The 21,549-nt window shown below is 32.6% G+C and overlaps 1 long non-coding RNA gene across 7 annotated transcripts; it reads right to left on the reverse strand.

The window, feature by feature from the left end:
- Positions 1-15,032: 15,032 nt before the first annotated feature.
- LOC126744362 (uncharacterized) lies at positions 15,033-21,310 on the reverse strand. Of its 7 annotated transcripts, none has more exons than XR_007663126.1 (11): positions 21,032-21,310; positions 20,626-20,756; positions 20,462-20,563; positions 20,068-20,394; positions 19,664-20,001; positions 19,366-19,588; positions 18,994-19,297; positions 16,091-18,758; positions 15,688-16,028; positions 15,493-15,641; positions 15,033-15,429 (listed from the first exon to the last, which is right to left on the reverse strand). It is a non-coding gene; the product is annotated as an uncharacterized LOC126744362 (long non-coding RNA). The 7 variants fall into 7 exon arrangements; XR_007663128.1 differs by lacking the exon at positions 21,032-21,310 and adding an exon at positions 20,953-21,016; XR_007663129.1 differs by lacking the exon at positions 21,032-21,310 and having other exon boundaries at positions 19,664-19,764; positions 19,820-20,001; positions 20,626-20,940.
- Between the last annotated feature and the right edge of the window lie 239 nt (positions 21,311-21,549).

Raw genomic sequence — 21,549 nt, forward strand, 5'->3', positions numbered from 1 at the left:
TACCTTGTACTTATATTCATCCTATTTCGTTAGTTTTTCTTTAAAAAAAATAAAATATGATTGACATTTAAATATAAGGTTGAAGAATTGCTTGAAAGGGCAAGTTTTTAAATTCATTGATATTCATTAAAATTTAAACCAATGTTTTAACCATTTGAATCCTCTTATACGTATAATGAAAGGAAATAATTAAAACTAACTTGCCATCAATGAATTTAAAAATTTCAGGTTTTATTTTTCAGATAATACATATAGTTACCTACCATAATACTGCCCCATTTCCTGATAATCCTGATTACCAGTCCCATTAACATTTTGAGATTTTAAAAACCTGCATAGAAGGTGTGTGTGTTTGCACATGTTCCATTTGATTGAAGAATCCAAGCATGAACAGGTATACCTATGAATACATTTATTTTGACACTGACTATAGACCAATTTGCAGTTACAATCTATCTGCCGTTCTTCAATTAGATATAGATCATTTGTGGACGATGATGGTATAATCCAGCCATTTTTATTTACTATTACTGAAGACACATTTAAGGTTTCACTGGTTTTATGTCTAGTTCTTAATTCTTTTAATTTGCCGGAAACTTTTCCTTATAGACAATTAAACGATTAAATAGCTTGTCCCTGACAAACTTCATTAAAATATAAATAGCATAGTCAAGGCGCTTATTTATTTTTCCATTTAAGTAAATATACTTTATACTACGATGCATATTCTCTATATGCATATTTGTGTTAATGCCGGTATCCATTCGGTAGCAGTAGGCCCATGAAGCAATATTTTGGGTGTAGTATTTTTAAAAATAATTAGCAAAATCTGTAGTATTTGGATCTTCTGACAAATTCGTTAGAAAGGCACTAATCATTGTGGAAAATGCATTCTTGTCTGTTTCCTGGAGTAATGTAAATAGTTTTTTATATACTGCCACCTAAAATAAAGAGAAACATTATTTGAATTTGTGTTACTTAGTTGAATTGTTACCGAGTGAAAACCACAAAAATAATAATTTAAAAAAATCCTTAAATCCAACCAACATTTGAAATAAATAAAAATAAAGCATATTATGACATTTTTTAGTGTGAAGTATACCCGTTCTCTAAAACTTTACATAAGGATTCAGCTTTACAGAAATTACCAATTAGTCAGCTCATATTTAAAATTAATGGGCAATATCAAATAAGGATAATAATAGGACTAAGTTCTCATTGTTTTTTGAAACAATCTTACTCATTATAACACATGACCGCTATTACATTATCACTGGAATTTTTTTGAAAAAAAAATCATGTAAAAAGTTAAAGTTAGAAAACTTAAAGTTAGAAACTCTAAACCTATGACCTATTAAAGTTTTTATGAACATACCTGCTTTTCTCTTGAAATTATTTTGCTTAAGTTGGTACGCCAAGCTCGATCCAAATGCCAAGCGCAATAAAGTCTGTGGAGAGGCATTTCCATTACCATAATCCAAGCATTATAGAAAACTGGAGCCATATCTGTCATAAAGACCTTTGGTTTCAAAGATCTTTCCAAACGATCTTTTACAGACTTAACAAATATTTGCATCATATGTTCATCAGATCGGTTTGAAATCAGAAAAGCACATGGAAAACCTTCACGCATATCATCCAATATTAATATGGTAGTGAGGTTAAATCCATACATATTTAAGCCAAAAGTTTCGTCAATACAAATACAGTCATCACTATATCTATCTAACATTTCAAGCTGACCTTGATTCATAATTATCAATGCAAAATCATCTTTTTTTAATAAAGGGTATTTATTGCAACATTTTTCTTGAGCTTTGTAGAATAAAACAAATCCTGTGTTGTCAATTTCTTTCACCAAGGCATCTACACTTATCGCATCATTACTGTGTCTACGGGCTTCATTATTCAGGTTAAAACTTCTTTCTATATTATATAAATCCTTTTTTGTTAGAAGGTGGCATCTCTCCAAAGTACCACTCATTGATTCCCTGACTTCATCTAAAATCTGTTCAAATGGTATTTTAGCTGCAATTTGTACAGCCAAATTACTCCTTTCAGTATTATTTAAAATTAGGTGACCCATATCAGTAGTATGTCCTACATGCGTTCTTATATATTGCATTTCAATCATTCCATCGATTTCCTCTTTAACAGAAATTTCTGCAGGGCAGTAGCCATCAATTTTTTTTGAGCCCTGGGTTTTTAAATGGCGCGAATTATTTCCCTTAGGTTTGTAAAATCCAGAGCGATGGCATTTATATTTTGTGCTATTAATTTTTTTATTTTTATTGATTCCATATGCATTTATAAATAGTTCATGTGTTTTGGTTTCCTCATTACTTTTCCAGATGTAAAACTCCTCTAAACTGATAAAATAAAATTGCTCTGTTATAATATCAATATCATGTCTCATTTTAAAATGTTTTAGCAAATCGGGTTTGCTAAAAAATTCTACATCAGATTTATTTTTGCACAAAATACACTATAAACCACTACCTTTTTTTTCTTCATGTATTTTTTTGTGATATTTAAAATGACGTAAGTGAGTAAAATGCTTTTGACATTTATCACATTCATATGCATATTTTTTTGGCTTAGTAAGTTCAGTCGATTTTTCTAAAACAAGAAATAAAAAATATAATGCATAAACTTAACCACTCTAAAATTTATTACCTTTATGATATTTTTTGACATGTTGAGTTAGATTGGAATATTTAACAAATGTCTTATTACATTCATTACATGTCGCACCAATTTTAAATCTTTTTAAAGGACCTAACTCTTCAACTTAACCTAAAATATTAATAGAGAACTTCCTAAACATCTCTTAAGATTAAGAAAGGCTAGTTCTTACCTGGATGAAATTTCTTTATATGTGCTCTCAAATTATATCGTTCACCAAATGTTTTTTTGCATATTTCACAGATCATATTCATTTTTACACAGAATAATATTCAAAATTGTTCCAATAATACTGTTTATTTACCTTGAAAAACACAAACACAATTAATATTAATTTTTACTTTTACCAAACACTCAAGTACATGTCCAAAAACTTCAAAACAACAAAAATGTTAGGTTATGCTTCACCAGATTTATGCGCAAACGTACAATGCCAAAGCCAAAGTGGAAAACTTGTCGCTAGCCGCCAGTGTCTGCAAACCGACGATATTTGCCTGGAAATTTTAGTATTAATAAATTATATCGAATGTACAATAATGAACAGCCTGAAGAATTATTAAAATTAAAAAAAAAACATTTTTTCAAAAGATTTTTACCACTGAATATAACATTGGCTTTGGCACGCCGACCACAGATGCATGCCTTAAATGTATTGAACTTAAAGGTAAAGTTAAAAATGAAACCAATGCCCAAACGAAAAATAAATTCATGACTGACATGGCATTTCATAAAATGCGATATAAAGCTTTTTTTAGAAAACTGCAAGAAAAGAGAGAGGATCTTTTAACACTCAGTTTTGATTGTCAAAAAAATTTAGTTTTACCCAAAGTTCAAGATCAGACGGCATACTATAGTCGACAAATTTACATTTACAATTTTTCCATTGTGAAGGGAAGCTCAAAAGACGGTTTGTCTCCTAAAAGTGTATTTTGTTATACTTGGATGGAGCACGAGCATAAAAAGGGTGCTAATGAAATTGCTTCGGCGGTATTTCATCAATTGTCGATCCTCCAATTATTGGCATCTGTTTCTATATACAATAAGGTTGTGTGCTGATGGATGCGGTGGGCAAAATCGTAACCCGATTATGATCGGAATGCTGCACTATTTTTTAGCAAAAGTCGCACCTCCAAACATTAAGGAAATACAAGTTATTTTTCCTATTACTGGACACTCGTTCTTACCTGCTAATCGCGTGTTTGCTTCTATAGAAAAGAAATTGCGTAAGTTACCAATGATAATAAATCCAAAAGAATATGAGACAGTTTTTTCAGAGCATTCTACTATTTTTAGGCCTGGAACTGACTTAAATATTTATGATTGGAAGACTTTCGCAGAAACTTACTTTAAAAAAACTGGATCCTGGCACTTTAAATTTAATGAAGCGAAATGTTTTATCCTTACCAAATCTGCACAGCAAAATGTGTTGCCCCGGGGAGAAACATCTTATAATAGCGATATATCCACTGGAAAATTAATTGTAAAAAAAGGGATAAAAATTAAATCTGCTAGATACATTGCCAGGTCAGATACCTATGGGAGTGGCACTTAAAGCAGTAAGATTCACAATGTTAAGAATCTTCTGAAAAAACACTTTGGCGAAACCTGGACCACAATGGAGAAATGCTCTTTGTACCAAAATGTGTTGGAAACCATGACAGCAATTCATGAAGCAGAAGATCTTGAAGAAGATGAGTTTTGTGAGGGACATGAAAATGAGCAACTTGCTGATAGAGTGTAAATTTGTCAAAATATTATTATGTTTCTTAATAATTTAGTTTTGTTTTCATTTTTTGACAGAGTTTTGTTTTTAATTTTTGTAAACACCTTTAAATAATAAAAATAAAAGGCGTTTTGGTTATTCATTTAAACTGCATTATTATATTAAAACAGCCTATATCCTTATGTGGCTGTGGTAAAGGTACCTATATCCATTTGGTTACAGCAAATGGCCCTATATCCAAATTTTAAAGCTAAATAGGATTCTTTTCATGAATTTTCGGATTATTTACGCTGCTTATTCTAGTATTATGAGATGCTATGAATTATTTATAATAATGATATAGGTTTCGCTACCTATACTTTAGTTGCTACAGTTTTTTGCATCTCCTGAGAAATTAGCGGAAGTGGATATAGCCCCTTTTGCAGTGAGACGCCTCAGGTAACAACCTTGTTTTATACCCTAAAACATAATCTGAAAATGGTCGATTTTGACGTCAACATGGAGGAATCAGCTCGGACTTGTTTCCTAATTACGTTTTTTCTTAGTTTCTAGCAAATTAAACCACCAATAAATGATGACATATTATTCTTTATTACGTTTGAATTTTAATAATCAATAAAAATGCATTGTATTTTACAATTACATATAACGCGGATCGTTCAACGCCAATACATCAGGTAAACACCGACCAATAAGCACGAATTTAAAAATATACCTGGCTAATGCATATGGCCACGATACCGAAAAATGACCACTGCATGGTGGCCGCCATTTTTATAGTGGTTGTGTCCTTTTGATGCTGGTCACTCTGAAAATCTTTAGTGTTGCCAACAAAAAATATATTAAATAGTGGTAATGAAGTTGACATTTGACGTGTGAGTATAGCGGATTGCCTAGTTTTTGACGATTTGTAAACGACGCTTGGGTATATCGTCTGGAACAGGCGATGTATCTTTCTAGTTATTTAATACGTGAATAATGTATCACCATCTTTATTTAAAGGTATTTGGTTCAGTTTTTCAAAACCGAATTATTGTGAATTGTTATGTTGTTTATGATAGAATAATATATAGAGTTATTGACAGAATAATATATTTTTTCTATATAAACCCTTTATAATTACAAACCCTCATAAAATCATCTATATTTAAGTAAAACTCGTAATAATAAAAATAGAAAGAAAATAAGTGTTTTTAACTGAATTTGTTAAGTAAATACAAGCAAAAATTTAAATGAATTTCATGATTTTCATGGTATTAGGATTTATAAGATTATCAGAATGATAAAACAAATATTTTAAAGTGCACGCATCTATTCCAAGTTGATTGAAACTTTGTCTCATTTTAGGTGAGGATTACTTTCTTTCATAAATTTTAATGAAATTCTTAAAGGACCAGAAATATCACAGGTCTAACGCAACTATCTTAAATTCTTACCAATACGTAACGTTCTATTTTATATTTTTGTAAACATAACCTCTCAAAAACTTTAGTTGTTTTGTTTCCCTACAGTTGGCACAATTAAAATTTGTCAGAGTGACCAACATCGAAAGACACAATCACGCACAATGGCGGCCCTCTAGTAGTGGTCATTTACTTTTCATTGAATTGGCAGTCCAGGTATATTTATAAGTTCGTGCCAATAAGACTGACGCTTACTCGATATCTCTCGGCCATAGATTAATACTACTAAGGCTACTATTCACTAACAGATCGCCTGCAGGCCATGGACTGACGGCCATAACGGCAGGCAATGGCCGAGGGAGGCCACACACTATTCAGTCGGCCTTTCGGGTCAAAACCCAAAGAATTGGCCCTTCAGATCGTTGCCTGCAGGCGACCCCAAACATGTCCACACACTCTCAGTCGATTGTAGTTTCTTGAATGAGCGTTACGTTTAACAAAATGGCTAATTCAAAAAAACTGAAGAAATTAACAATTTTATTATTACTTCTGTTAATCGAAAAGCCAACTAGACAACAAAAACGATTCTGGGTTAAAAATTAGCTTCTAGAGAGAGAAAAAATTGTCGCATATAAGTCTTATTAAAAAACTTCGAAAATCTAGTTCAGACGATATAAAAAATTATCTCCGTATGGATGATAAGACTTTTAAAACACTATTAAGACTCGTTAAATCTGACATTACAATGAAAAATATCAAAACGAGGAGAGCGATTAGTGCAGAAGAAAGGTTAATTGCAACATTACGGTTCCTAGCAACAGGAAGAAGCTTTGAGGATTTGAAATTTTCAACACTTAATTCCCCTCAAGCACTAGAAGTCATCATCCCTGAAACGTGCAAGTGCATCTACAAAGTTTTAAAGAAAGAGTATTTAAAGGTAAGAAAATAAACATTTATTTATTCGTAATTGAAACTTATGAAACTACCATTACCATTACAAAGTGATTAAATTTATTATTAAAATTTATTTATTTGATAAAATCATTTTTATTATTTTAAAATAATTAAATTCGACAACTCTTCTTCAATTTGGCCAGCAGATGACAAAACTGTAGGTTGTTGGTCAGAAAAAGCAACATTTGAGTGCGAAAAAGGTGTATTATTTGTGACTGTGTGGAGTGGCTTTGAAAATTGATTGGTGTTGGATAACATTTGAATTCTGCTGATAATGAGACTCATTTGTTGACTGGCATCTGGATTGTTTGATAGCTGAAAACAGGTTTGTTCACTACAACGTCTGAAGTCAATTTATTCTGGATTGCATAAAACAGAACTTTGTTTATTATTTGTTCGGCATAAAATCTTTGTTCTTCATTAATTCTTCGCAGTTTGTAAGCTATATTTTCTCCTATTACATGAAACTCATCTGCTATCTCTTTCTTAAAATTGTGCTGCAAACCTTTTTAATCACGTCGTGTTGCTCTGTTAACTTTCTCTTTGGTGCAGAACGTTAAGCTGAACTTGTAGAGGTTCTTGAGGAACATCTGCTATTACTTGCCAAAACAGCCAGTTGAGGGGACGTTAGTGGCGTTGGTACGGTATTCGTATCTTCAGATTCGGATGATGCCTTTCTATTACACGAACACATACTTAAACCTTTTTCTCACAAAACATTAACAGCGGATTAACGAATCTTTAACTATAGATGTAGTCGAGCCAGGCGTACTGTAGAAAACGCGTTTGGCATTTTAGTTAACAGATTTCGCGTTTTTCATCCTGTAATTAATATGAAGCAATAAATGAAAAAATAAATTACATTGTCCTCGCATCTTGTGTCCTACATAACTTTTTACGGCGCAATGCAACAAACGCCTACTTATCTAAAAACATCGTTGATACTGAACTCCTTTATACTGGGAACATAATACCGGGAAATTGGAGAAGCGAAAACACCTTAAATAACTTACAACTAGGTTATGGTAGGAATCCATCACACATGCAAAAGAAAATCGCGATGCTTACAAACCGTATTTTATGCAGAGAGGAAAAGTGTCCTGGCAAGATAATTTTTTGTAATGTAACTATTTTTCAATTTTTTTCCTATAGGTTCAATAAAATATATTTGTAGATATTTATAAAATACCATACAGTATCTTGTTTTTATATTATTAATGTTACGGCTAATATGGATAGTTAGGTAGTTTGCAATCTAGCCAGCTACTTTGCAAACTAGCCAGATGCGCTGTTATTTTGCAGCAATCTGCATATTCTTACGAAATAGCAAGTAATGAGTTGCTAGTCTACAAACTAGCTGGGTAGTATGCAGACTATAGTAGTAACTATATAACTTTTTTGGTTACTTTGGAGATTATATCCTTTTGTTTTAATATTTACTAAAAAAATTAAATAGTTGTGTAAATTATCTGTTGGCATACAAACTACTAAATTAACCTACATAAAATACCCATTTAAAACAGATTTTTCAGATAGTGTGCATACTAGCCAGCTTGTTCGTAAACTAGCAACTCGTTATCCGCTATTTTGCAAGAATATGCAGATTACTCCAAAATAACAGCGCATCTGGCTAGTTTGCAAAATAGCTGGCTAGATTGCAAACTACCCAAGTATCTATATTATCCATAACATATATTATTATCTATGAAAGTACAAAACACCTTGTGCAAAAAAACACACAACACAGTGTTATGCACTACACGCCAAAGATTGCAACATCAACTAAGAAAAAACAAGTTTTTTCACTTACCTCGTTTTCAGAAATCTCTTCTTCTGTGTCATGTTCGTAATCACTGTCGTTTGAAATTGGTTGCAGCGGAGTTTCCTGATCAGATGTAAACATAAGTAACTTGAAATACCAAAGTTTGGGTACATATACTTGTTCTGAACCGCTACCGGATTTTTCATTTTTTTCAGTTCTTTTCTAACTGAACTTCTTGGATTATTTATTTTATTTTTTACTGTATCCACTGTAGCTTTTTCATCGACAGTTTTATAATACTGCAACAATGCAGAATATGCTTGTTCCCGCATTTGTCGGTTGGAATAATGTTTTGATTTTATTTTCCATAAACACGGGTGATTTCTATAAATATCTATCAATCCAGTTATATATTCAGATTGGTTGCACCTGTCGCTCATATTTATCCTGTTTAAAACGACAAAATTTCAAAAAAAATTGCTGACCTTCAGTCCAATTTTTAAAATTGATGAAAGTTCTGGCCTTCGGACATAAACTGACAAGAAATCACCATTCACAGTAGGGTTTCCAATGACGGCAGGTCTCGACTTGCGTGTATGTGGAGAGAACACGCCTCAGGGCTAGATGCCTTGAGGCATCGGCCTGCGGGCGGCCTGTTAGGAATGGGTGCCTTTAGATAGAAAACTCCCGTAAGATCCAATAGAACACTGAACATCGATTGACTGTTGCGCCCTCTGAATTTCGAGAAGTAGTACTAAGAGGAAGTGAAAATGGGTTTGTGACGTCCATAATAGCCGGTAATTTAAAATTGGTTTATGGCGCCAAATTTGAATTTCTAATTATAGTATGAAAATAGAAATGCACCCATATTAAATAAATTCCTCGGTTTATCTCTTTTTCGGTTTGCCTACTATAATTTCTGAAAGACCCATATATTTCCTACTAGATTCATAGGTCTGGGTTTCAAAAATTTGACAAGAAATATTTACAAAATGTACTACTATATTATGAGAAGAGATTATAGCAAAAAATTATATACAAGTTTTATAAAAATTAATAGTTGTATACACTTGTTAAAACATTAAATAAAATATAAAAAGTCTTCCAAAATCCTTAATGTATAAACTTATAAGTTTAAAAGAAAGAAAGAAAATGTGCTATATTACGTAAGAATAATCTTGTGTACAAGCATCCTACAAGCTAAAAAAACAAAACAGAAATACAATTTCAAAAATTGACAAAACAATGAACAAAATTAAACACGAAGAAGACAAAACTTTTTGAACATACTTGAAAAAAAGATAACTAAATAAAACAATCAATTACTAAATAAAGGTAAACTTGTTGACAAAACTAGAGAAGAAAAAAGGAAAAAAAAACTTTCCAACATGTCCAAGGTTAAAACCTATCATTAAAAAGTCATCCAGGTTATAATATGCCTTAGCCAATAAAAGGGTCTTTAATTCTCTTTTAAATTTCTTAACATCCGATATATATCTAACACATAGAGGAACATGATTGAAATTTTTTTACTTATGTAAATTAATGAGTTTTTTGGTAAGGGAAGATGTAGGAATAGGTAGGGGAACATCATTTACACGACGAGTTAAATGGCCAGTGTCAGAGGGTAGTTTGGGAATTTTGTGAATAAGAGCAGCTGTTTCTAAGATAAAGAGTGAAAAAAGAGTTAGGATTTTTTCAGAAATGAAGAGGGGTTTGCAAGAATCTCTTAACTTAGCAGAACACAGGTATCTAACTGCTTTTTTTTTAATAACAAAGACAATGTTAAGTAGCCCCTTATTGGTTTAACCCCAAAAAGGCAAGCCATACCGAATATGAGATTCAATAGGTGAAAAGTACACTGAACGTGCAACCAACCCTCCCAGCTCTTGTTTTGCCATTCTTACTGCAAAACATCCAGAAGATAATTTCCCAGCTAAATGTAAAATATGATCTTCAAACCGAAGGCGACCATCAACGGTAATTCCTAGGAACTTGCAGCACTCTTTATTCTGCAAGAGGAATTTTCGTCAAATATCAGACCCTGAACATCGCACTTAAACCCCATAATAGACGTCTTTCTTACATTAAACACGAGCCTGTTGGAAGCACACCACCCTGATAAAATCTGAAGGTCTTCAAGGATACAAGTCTTAATATAATCAGAATTTTTATGTCTCCATAGTATGGTGGTATCATCAGCAAACTGAACCACCTTGCCCTGCAGTTTCAATGAACTCAAGTCATCCACATACAGTGAAAATAACAGTGGTCCCAACACTGAACCCTGGGGAACGCCGCATTTTAGGGATCTAGAAGCAGACAAACGCCCAGACACTGTAACCTTCTGAGTACGATTTGATAGATAGGACTTAAGCCATCGCAACGCTACCATATCCCTACCATAACCTACCATACCCTAAAACCATATTTAAGGAGCTTAGATAACAGTATTCCAGTTTCCAGGAACTTTGTTGTATGAAGAAAAAACTTCGTAAGTTAGGGTAATAGGGTAAATGTCAGATTTATTTTACGCTTTAGTGCGTAATTATACAATATAATTGGCTAGCTAGTGGTGACATCTTTGTTCCTAAGATACAAATCCAATGGCATCACTAGACTTGTACATAAAAAAATGTAATTTGAAATTATTGCTGAAAAAATGGCACTACGGATATAAAATCATTTTTTTCAATTACTAATAAATAAAGTTCTAATTTAAAGCTTTCTCAAGTCATATTAACTCATTGCTTCTAGTTTACACAAATCAAAGAGCGTTCTCTTAGAATTTTAGGACAAATCGTAAAATATAAACAAAATAGCGTTATTAAATTTAAAGATCCGAAATAAAAGTAGGCATAACGTCCTATTAAAAACACAGTCACCTCTTACAATTTGGCTTTTAACCCAGAAACATAAAGATGGTTAAGAGCCTGCGCCCTTTTGCTAATATCTTCAGGTTTAACAAGGCTCATATCCTTGTATCTCTATAGGCCAATTAAGTTAATACAACCTAATAAAGGCTAGTCCCGATGTAGCCGACGGGAGCAAGTAAGAAATTGCCGCTAGGAAAACAAGTAAGTAAATATTTGCAGTGTTGCCTTGCCCTACCTACTTAGTCGAGCAATATACCCTTAGTTATTGACTTATTAATACACAAGGAAAAGCCGAGAGAGGTTTGTCTCAAGTTGCATTCAAAAATTGATCAATATTGGTGTAAAGGTTAGCTAATGTACATACTTATATATTTTACTTATTAGCAAAGAGGTTTGTAAATAATCCGAATATGTGGCTTAACTTCATATCTTCAATTATTAATGTTAAATATTCTTTTCTATGGAATAAATTTAATCTATAATAGGGTAGAGTTGGGACAGATGACGCACCTTTTTTTGTTGCGTGATAAAGTTTATAGTTTTAACATTGGGAGACAGTAAATAAAAACCACATTTAAATGTTTAAGTTTATATGTGAAAAATGTATTGTTTGGATTCAATAAATCGGGTTTTTCTGTCAATAACATATTTTTTCCTTATTATGTATTTGGCAATCTCACCCATCCGATATGGGTGTGGACGCCGACCGGGTGGGTGTTAATGCTTATGAGCTTTATACGTAATTAAAAAAAAAATAAAGTGAAAAATGTGTAAGAATAATGTAAGTATTTAGCTCACATTAAATATAGGTAGCTTAAATAAAATAAAAAAAGTAACAGAAAGAATTCTAGATAATATGAATTCAATATTAACATGGCTATTTTTTAAAAACTAGTTTAGCACATAACATGCAACGTTGTTCATATGAGGTGCAGGAAAAAGCATGAACCCATCTCTCACATTTAACACATTTTATCCAGTCTACAGTGGTTGTTTGGTCGTACTTTTCTAAGCAACCAACACATTCTCATCAAAAATCTCGTCATCGGTGGAATCATTAATTGAAAAATCATCATCATTATCTGATGATGACGGCTGACTTTCAACTAATTTGCGTTTGGCAGAATTAAGAGCACTCACGCGAGAAAGTGAGAGTGCTTTTTCTTTTTGTTGGTTTTGCTTATGTTTTTCTAATTTTTTGGCTTCAAGCTCTAGTTTTTTGAGTCTCTTTTTTTCCAAAAATTATGATAGGGCTAGTTAGGTCTTGGGCAGACTGTTTTCTTCTTTTTGGATTCTTTGAAGCTACGATCTTGAGAACAAGAGAAAGATCTTCTAAAATCTTTGAAGGCGTCCAATCTGATGTACAAGCGACAGGCACTGCAGAATGATTATCCAATGTCTTAAGAGGGGAAGAGTTTGAACTTGTCAATGCTACATTGGATGTTAAGGTGGATTGAGGAAGACCAGGTTCTGAGCGTTCACTTGGTAAATATTGAGAAGATAGTTCATTTTCCTTGGCAGAAAGAAAAGCATGGTCTGGGATAGCAGATGGTTTCAAGGGGTAAATTCCTGTAGCACGAAGTCCTGATATTCCAATCTCAGTTGTTGCTGCACGTGTCCAAGAATCAGCAAGAAGTTTCCCAAAATGTCTGCGTTCAATACGTTTGCCTGGATTTGCCTTTATAAATTTATCAAATGCACGTTTAAAGTAACTTTTCAGTGGCTTAAAAAAAGAGCGATCAAGGGGTTGTAAAAAATGGGTAGTATGGCTAGGCAGGCACAATAATGAAATGTCATTTTCCAGGGCAGTTTCTAGCATTTCATAGGAGTTCATATGAGAACCATGACCATCTAAAATTAGGAGACACTTTCGAGCTGGCTTCTTGGGTATGAAGTGATTTGTTAGCCAATCCAATTCACAAATATAAGCAGACTTTTTTCTCATTTTAATTATGGCTCCGGGCGGCATATTTTCTTCCCAAACTTGTTGCTTGTTCACCCCCTTAAAAATACAATATGGTGGTAAAAATGAACCTTCTGCATTATAGCAAGCCACAAGAGTTATAGTCTCTCCTCTTTCTCGACCTTTAATAACATGAATATCTTTACTTCCTTTTGCAGCGATAACTTTTCCAGGATCATTGTTAAGTTGCAAGTCACTTTCATCCATATTAAAAATATTCAAAGGCTTATTTAGCAAATCATTATCTGTTAACATTTTTAATAATAATTGAAAATAATTATTAACCTCTTCTTTATTTAGCCCTTGAGCTTTTGCTAAAAAGACGCCCTCTGCTTTTTTTACAGAAAGGCTCTTATTTCGATTTAAAAAAAAAATTCGACCAATCTTTTCCGGCCATATGGGCTTGTGTACTTTCGATATCCAACGATTTTGCTAAATTGTAGGCTAAAATTCTAACAGTTGTTGTTGTTGGTGCAAATCCAGAATTTTGTAGCTTTTTAATATGCTCAAAAAGCTTTTTTTCAACATCCTCTCCCAAAAGTGATTTTCCACCCATTCTACCCTTCTTAAAATCGTTTTTGTGCATTCTAAAACTTAGCGTTCTTTCGGGAATATTATTTTCTCTTGTTCTTCCTGTTTTATTGAAACGTTTCTGACTCTTACAGCTTCTACAGCTTTTAGCAGTTCTTCTTCTGTCCATTTGCCCCTTGAACTTTTTCTAGGACCGTAAAATGTTAGCATTTTGAAAGATCTGAAAATAAACATTAGTTTAAAAAAGTAAACAATTTTTTATAAATTATGCGTCATCTATCCCAGATGTGTGGGAGAGATGACTCACCTATATTATTCTATATGTTACGAGTAAACGCACTCGCCTTAATATAAGCAGGATACATTAATTTTCGCACCCATGCGGGCCAATCACGGTGCTTTGTCTGTGATTGGCTCAGATAATTAAGGCGCGTATTTCAAATCTGATTATAAGAGGAATTATGGTATTTGAGAAAAATAAACATACGGAACGTTTTACTTACGTAAAGAATTTGTTTATTTTCAGCAAATGATGGTAAATAATTTTGTTACATGATCTTATTAATTTTGCTTTTACTAAAATAGAATTTATCTCATTTCAGGCACTTAGTGGATAGTTTTGAATTAATTCTCAGGCTCTAAACTCCACTCAATTAAAATTTATTAATTATAAAAAAATTGATAATTTTAATAAATAAAAGGATACATTTTGTTATTATTTTATGTAGTAATCCATTATATTATTTAAAATTTTCATTTTAAAATGAAAAATTTTCGAGAAGTATTATTTTATTGTGATATACCCCAATTGTACCTATTACACTTTCTTGTCTCATGTAATCCATACATCAGATGCAATTGCATACTATGAAAATGAGCCATAATAATGGAAAACATTTCTTGTATCCTTTTTCGACAATGAAAGACCAATATTTTTCAGGATCTGAGCTTATTAAATATGAATAAAACAACCAGATTATATTTTAGTAAAGTAGGTTTATTCATTACACTGATGCAGAATATTCAAAATTTATTATATCAACTTCATTTATTAAGCAATCTACTACCTAATATATATATAACATAGTTGCACAAAGGGTTCTATTTACAAAAGTTGAAAACAAATACCAATAAATATGAAACAAACACTAATATATTAGTTAATTATAACAAAGGCAAAATTAAAATTAAAAAAATATATTTTATAAGTATGCTTCACCATAAGCCAACGAATTACATGAATACAAAGAGCCAACACCACTTAGATATAATACCAGAATAGGTCACTCACAAAAGCAATGTCATTCAGTAATGAAATAGTTATAAACATTTTATTATAAGTAAATTTATTTAGGTTTTTTGTTGAGATAATACTGCTGCTTTTCTATTTTTCTTTTTTTACTCATCACCATTTCTTTTGGTTTTACTGTCTGCATAAAATTTCTAAAATCACCCATAAATTTTTCTAAATCATGTTCACCCAATCCACCACCATAATTACGAATTTCAGAGCAAAACTGTTCTAGACAAATCTACAATTTTATACCATACTATATTATAGAACTACCAAATAAAATTATTGTTAAACTAAATACCTCACGCTTTCTTTCAAAATCAATTGTCACATTCATTCTATTTTCAGTCTCGTCAAGAAAATGATTTACTTCATCCTCATAAACTGTCTTGCTTGTTGAAGGTTCATTGACATACAGATTATTATCTTCTTGCATTTCATCCATGAAACCTGAAACATATCTGCTCAAATAAAGCTACAGCATGTATATGCTTACACATGACACTTTTAACAGTATATTCTGGACAATCACAATTATATTTATGTTTACATATTTTACACTTCTCACAATACATTGCCCTACAGTCCTCATCACAAATCTCATTATAATTTACACAATACAATTTATGATTTTCACTAAACGACCTTACCTTAAAATGTCCTAATTCAGAATATGATACATTACCGTTATTACCCACCATTTCTTCTGCTTTTTTATGTGCACTCTGACATATTGTGTACTGATAATCATTTGCATTTGGCCTTTCCATGTTTATAATCCTTTTCCACATTCTTTCATCAACAAGTTCATCCAGTAAATCCAACAGTTTTTCAATCCTTTTAAGAGAAAATATATTTTCTACATATTTTTTTTTTGTAATGTGTTAAAATTTCCTTACCTAATATTCTGCTTTCCATTCATTTTGTTGTACTTCAGAACTTTATTTAAGCTTTCAATTGCCATATTTGTATTAGGGTCAATTGGGGCAATTGTGGACAATATTTAATGTTTTGACTTGCTAAACGATTTTTGTGCACATCACGCATTATGTATATATGTAAATTAGCAGTCACATAGCTCATAGTATCTTCTTTGATAATTACTAGTGGTTTTCTGTAATTACAAGTCACATTAAGATAAAAAAAATATATTCAACATGCTTGTCCGTTTACATTTGCCCCTACTCTTTAGGGGTAATTGTAAACAAGCATCTCTTGACACATTTACTCTACCAGAAAAAAACCTGGGGAAATGTAAACGAACTATATAAAGTCGCTGTGTAGCAAAATATTTTTTGATATAAGTCGTGTTTACATTTACCCCAAAATAATGTGACCTTAAAGTTTTTGCTTGCAATATAAATGAAAAATCGAGATAAAAGTAAAATTTTCCAACAGTTCTGTTTATTTTAACTATTGCTGGAAAGTTGTATAGTATTCTTTCTCCCTTCATTTAAATGCCAGGATCGGGAAGCACACCAATGATTTGATTCAAGGTTATATAACTGACGTCAGTTTCAACAATGTTAAAAAGAATTTTTGATGCATCCCAGGATTTAAGACCAGTTACTTTGATTTCCGTTAATTTTTCATCCACAGCTTCAATTAAACACACATATTTAAAAAGAGTAGTCTTTCTCTTTCCACCTTTGAACTGCACAAGAATAAATTTCCCTATGGACAAGTCTGAACTCTCGACTGTTTTAAGCTCTATATCTTGTTTTTCCGGTTCTACCCAATCTATTTCATCATCAGTATCACCTAGACTTATTTCTCCATTAGAACTTTCCGACTCTGCAACTGGTTCACTTCTCATTTTTTTCAATTTCGGCTCTAACTTTTTATTGTCCGTTTTCGGATTAGCCTTTTTTTTCCTTTATTTTTCTTCTTCTCTTCTGCTTCTCTTAGTCTTTCCAAGACTTGGTTGGTTGTTAATACCTCTCCATATCTTTGTTGCTTTAATCTCGGTATGACATGTTTTTTCTCTTCAACAATATCTTCACGGCGGCTGAGTGGCAAGAAAATGTTGGTAATTTCTGTCGATTTACTGATAGACGATGACGTCGATGGTTGTGGACTATGGGTAAATGCCACTACTAATTTTTGGTAATCAGTTGACGATGTAGAAGGCTGCTGTCGGCTTTCAGTAGATGACACTGAATGATGTTGACTACAACATGATGAAGTTGAAGGCATTTGATCGTCGACCGTGGGTAGAAGTGGGTTTGGTTCAGAAATTGCAACAACAGTTGATTTGGAGGATACTGGTTGGATAATAATAGCATCGGATGTTACAGATTTCGGAGCTCTGAGGGCAGCTTCGTATTTGGCCAAGTCTTCTGGTGTAAATTCATTTTGTGGGAATTTGTTTCGATCAACTGGGTATACGCCAGTATTTTTAAATCCAGATATAATATTGCTAGAAACCATAGACTCTTGCCAAGTAATGCCAAGTAAAAAAAAACTTTTTCTTAGTTAGCCGTCCACACCCTTGTCCCATTTGTTCCTTACCAAACTTCACCAATTGTTTATTCCAGTTCACCTTTAAGGGTCCAAAGACACACTTGTCGAAAGGCTGAAGCTTATCCGTAAGATGGCTTGGAAACTTTATCAAAATAATATTGTTGTGCATTGCCTCTTCAATAATTCTGACGCTCATAATATGACTGCTGTGACTATCATACGACAGTAGAGCTGCTTGATCTAGAAGGTTTTGGGAAGTTCTTAAATCTTTAATATGAGGTATAAACCCTGTCGTAAACCACTGGAAAAATTGCGGCTCCTCCATCCATCCATTAGTGGAGGTCGCATATAGAGCTCCTGGATAGGCGCTATGGGAAGTCTAACGAGCCTGAACTCCCTTGAATACGATGAGCGGTGGAAGTGCTTTTCCATCGGCAGAAAAACATCCTAAGACTGTCGTCGACTCTCTTCCAGAGCCTCCAGATATCCGGCACAGGGTCTTTCTTTTCTCTCCAATTGCCCTAATACGATAGGGATCATTATTAAAACCTGACTCATCAGCATTAAAAATAAAGCTTCCTTTATCATCTTAATTATTTTCATCAATGATTCTTTTCAGGTCATCAAAAAAATGGGACGATCTCAGGTTTTCTAGCATCCTTCCGCAGTTTTTGCAAATGTTCCGGTTTCTTAAGAGACAGTTCAGGATATCTTCTCATGAATGAGTAGTATCAGTCTTCTCCTGGTACTCCATTTTTAAATGGTGTTCTTAAACCTTTTGCATTAACATACTCTCCAACCAGTTGTGTAAGTTCTGCTTTGTCACATGGTATACCCATCGCAGTACGTGCCAATAAACATTTCACTATTTCATTTTCGATATCTGAGGATAAAACTTGGGAAAGTCCACCCTTTGTCACATTTAATGGAGTCTTTCTTCCTCCTATCCTTTGGTAAATAACTGATCTGGGAACACCATAGAACGTTTCTGCTTGACTATACGTTTTATTTTTATTTTGGACATCTGCAACGGCATTCGCAACATCTTCAGTTGTATAAGAAGGTGCTTCTTTTTTCCTTATATAAGTACGAGGTATCTTTACACTGCAACAAGACAAAGAAATTACTCATTTTACATAAATTATCGGCGAGACACTAATTTTATTATGTTTACAATTACCCCAAAAGTGTGTATACATTTCCCCCAAGAACAAATTTCTTAGGGGGAAATGTAAACACTGAATTATCTCAGTGATTATAAAATTTGTCGACAGACATTTAGGCGTAAAATAGATACAATAATATAACAAACAATGTCCAAATGAAATATCTAACTTACCTCGATGATTTGCATTCGAAAACTTCAGTGCCGAAATTCAACATAAAACCACCAAACACATCAAATTGCATCAGCCAACTATTTCAAGAAGAGCACAAACAGGAGTAAAATTTCGAGGGAAATCGAGTTCGCACGACGTCGGCACGACTCGAATAGTGAGCTTCGCGTCAAATTTGAAATCTAAATGTTGTTGTGTTTCTTATTTTAGATGTGTCTACAATTACCCCAATTGACCCTAATTCCGGCATTGATTCTATAACAATGTGCCCACATCATTATTCTGTCTTGACTTTGGAAATAGTACCTAAAATATTAAAGAATTAATTACATTTGTTTTATAATTTTTTAGTGTTGACTTTTGTAGTGAAGTACTTTTTCAGGTAATTCTGAAAATTAGTTTCCTCCTCTTCTTCTAATTGCCTAAAATAGTTCTCTTTCAGCTGTATAAATTTTTTTGGATCAGTCTCCTTTAAAATTTTCCTCATTTCATGTTTCATTATCTGTATATTTTCCAACTTCTTGATTTTAGACCTTCCTTGTATGTTCCAATTTTTCACTATATGCCAGGTACAAAGTAATCTTCTTGGTTTATGTTCTACAAATAAGTGAAAAAATAACATAAAGTAAATAATGATCTATGATACTGTTTGATTATACAGTATACACATACCTGCATCCATAGCCATTATCCATGCATTGTAATATTTTGGATCGTCATCACTCATTATATATTCAGCTTGAACTGCTTCCCCTAATCTAGTTTTAAGTGCCCTAAAAAAACCTCTTGAATTAATTGATCTAATCTGTTACTTAGTAAGAATGCCACTGGAAAACCCATATTTTGTTCATCTCTTATTAACACAATTGTCAAGTCCCAGTTTCTCCTATTTGTTCCATGAGTTCCATCTATACAGATTATTTTTGGAAAATCTCTTAATTTTTTTTCCATAATAGCATTCATATATCCAACTGCAAAATCATCTTCTTCTAATCCTGGATAAGTTTCTCCTAAAATACATTTAAACAACATTAACTTGTTAAGATAATATTAATATATAAAATTGCAATTCGAACCTATCTGTTTAAATAAAAAATCATGATTTTTTCCATCACTGTTCCATTCCTGAATTTTTAACACTGTGGCTATCATATCATCACTGTCCTTTTTCTTGCCAATATTAAATTTTCGTATTAGGTACTCTAAATCTCCTCTTGTTATACAATTTTTCCTTTGTAGTTTATTGTCGTCCTCGCTTCTGGCCTCCTGAATAATTCTCTTGTTTGAAACTCCTGCTGCTAATTTATCCACAATTATCTCCTGTTCCGATTTTGTTAGCCTTTTGCTTCTTAATTCGTCAGGGTGTCCTATGTGGGTTTCAAAAAATCTTACTCTAATCACTCCTCAAAAAATGTCATATAAATGAATAAATCTTCTATTTTAATAATTATTAAGAAAAAAAATACCTACCATCTACTAGAATTTTAACTATTATTCTTGATGGACAAATTCCTTGCATACGAATGCTTCCTTTAGACTTTAAATTCCGTTGCAAACATGTACTGACATATCCTAAAACATGATTAATTATTAAAAAATTACTGACTTACATAATTATAAAACTAACTAGGTACCTTTTGAATCACTTCTATTACAATTATAGTAAATAAATTCTTCCCCATTAGCACATTTCTTTCTTCGATGAACAGCATAATCTACCTCTCTGTTTTCTGCAGACCTCCAAATTTCAAACTCTGCCAAATTCCTAAAATTTAAAACAGATTCTTTAATATGTATATTATGAATACTATGAAAGTGTCTTATTAAAGAATCATAGGATGTAAACTTCTCTTTGTCCAGGCAAAGGGGGCAAATAATGTGTTGGCTCTCTTTTTCACTCTGTTTTTTATTATGCCGATACAATGTTCAAGTAGAAGAAAATGACTTTCCACAATCTTCACATATTAATTTATTATCCCTCAAAAAATATATACTGTTCAATAAAATTTCACAAAGGTACTTAATTTTAAAAGCACTTACCTGTTTATATCTATGTTCACCGAATAAAGGTGTAGTAAATTAATGTAAATATACAGTGGTGTTTTGAATTTACAAGGAAACAAGATAATGTAATTAGTAATAATTACTCTTCGTCGCACAAATTGTAAATAAACAACAAAACGTTTCAAAAACTCAAAGTTCAAAGCTTAAAATTGAAAGTGAGGTTAGCAAACCACATCAACAGTCCCGCCAATTATTTCGACGATGCCGACTGACAAAATCCGAAAGCGATCCGTGATTTCATTGGCCCGCATGGGTGCGGAAATTAATGTATCCTGATATAAGCATGTTACTAACATAACCTAGTTTTTCCTACGTCAAGTATTTTTTTGGTTTTTTACGAACTTTGGTTAAAATAAAATATTTTTTAACATGTTCCGAAACTTCGTTGTACTTATCAATTAGAAAAATTATGCTGCACCTATATTTTAACGCCTTTTTATAAGAAAAAACAAGAGAAACCGAAAACAGTACCACCTCTATCACATGGCGTGCAC

This window comes from Anthonomus grandis, chromosome 14, assembly GCF_022605725.1.
Source record: "Anthonomus grandis grandis chromosome 14, icAntGran1.3, whole genome shotgun sequence".
NCBI classification, from domain to species: Eukaryota; Metazoa; Arthropoda; class Insecta; order Coleoptera; family Curculionidae; genus Anthonomus; species Anthonomus grandis.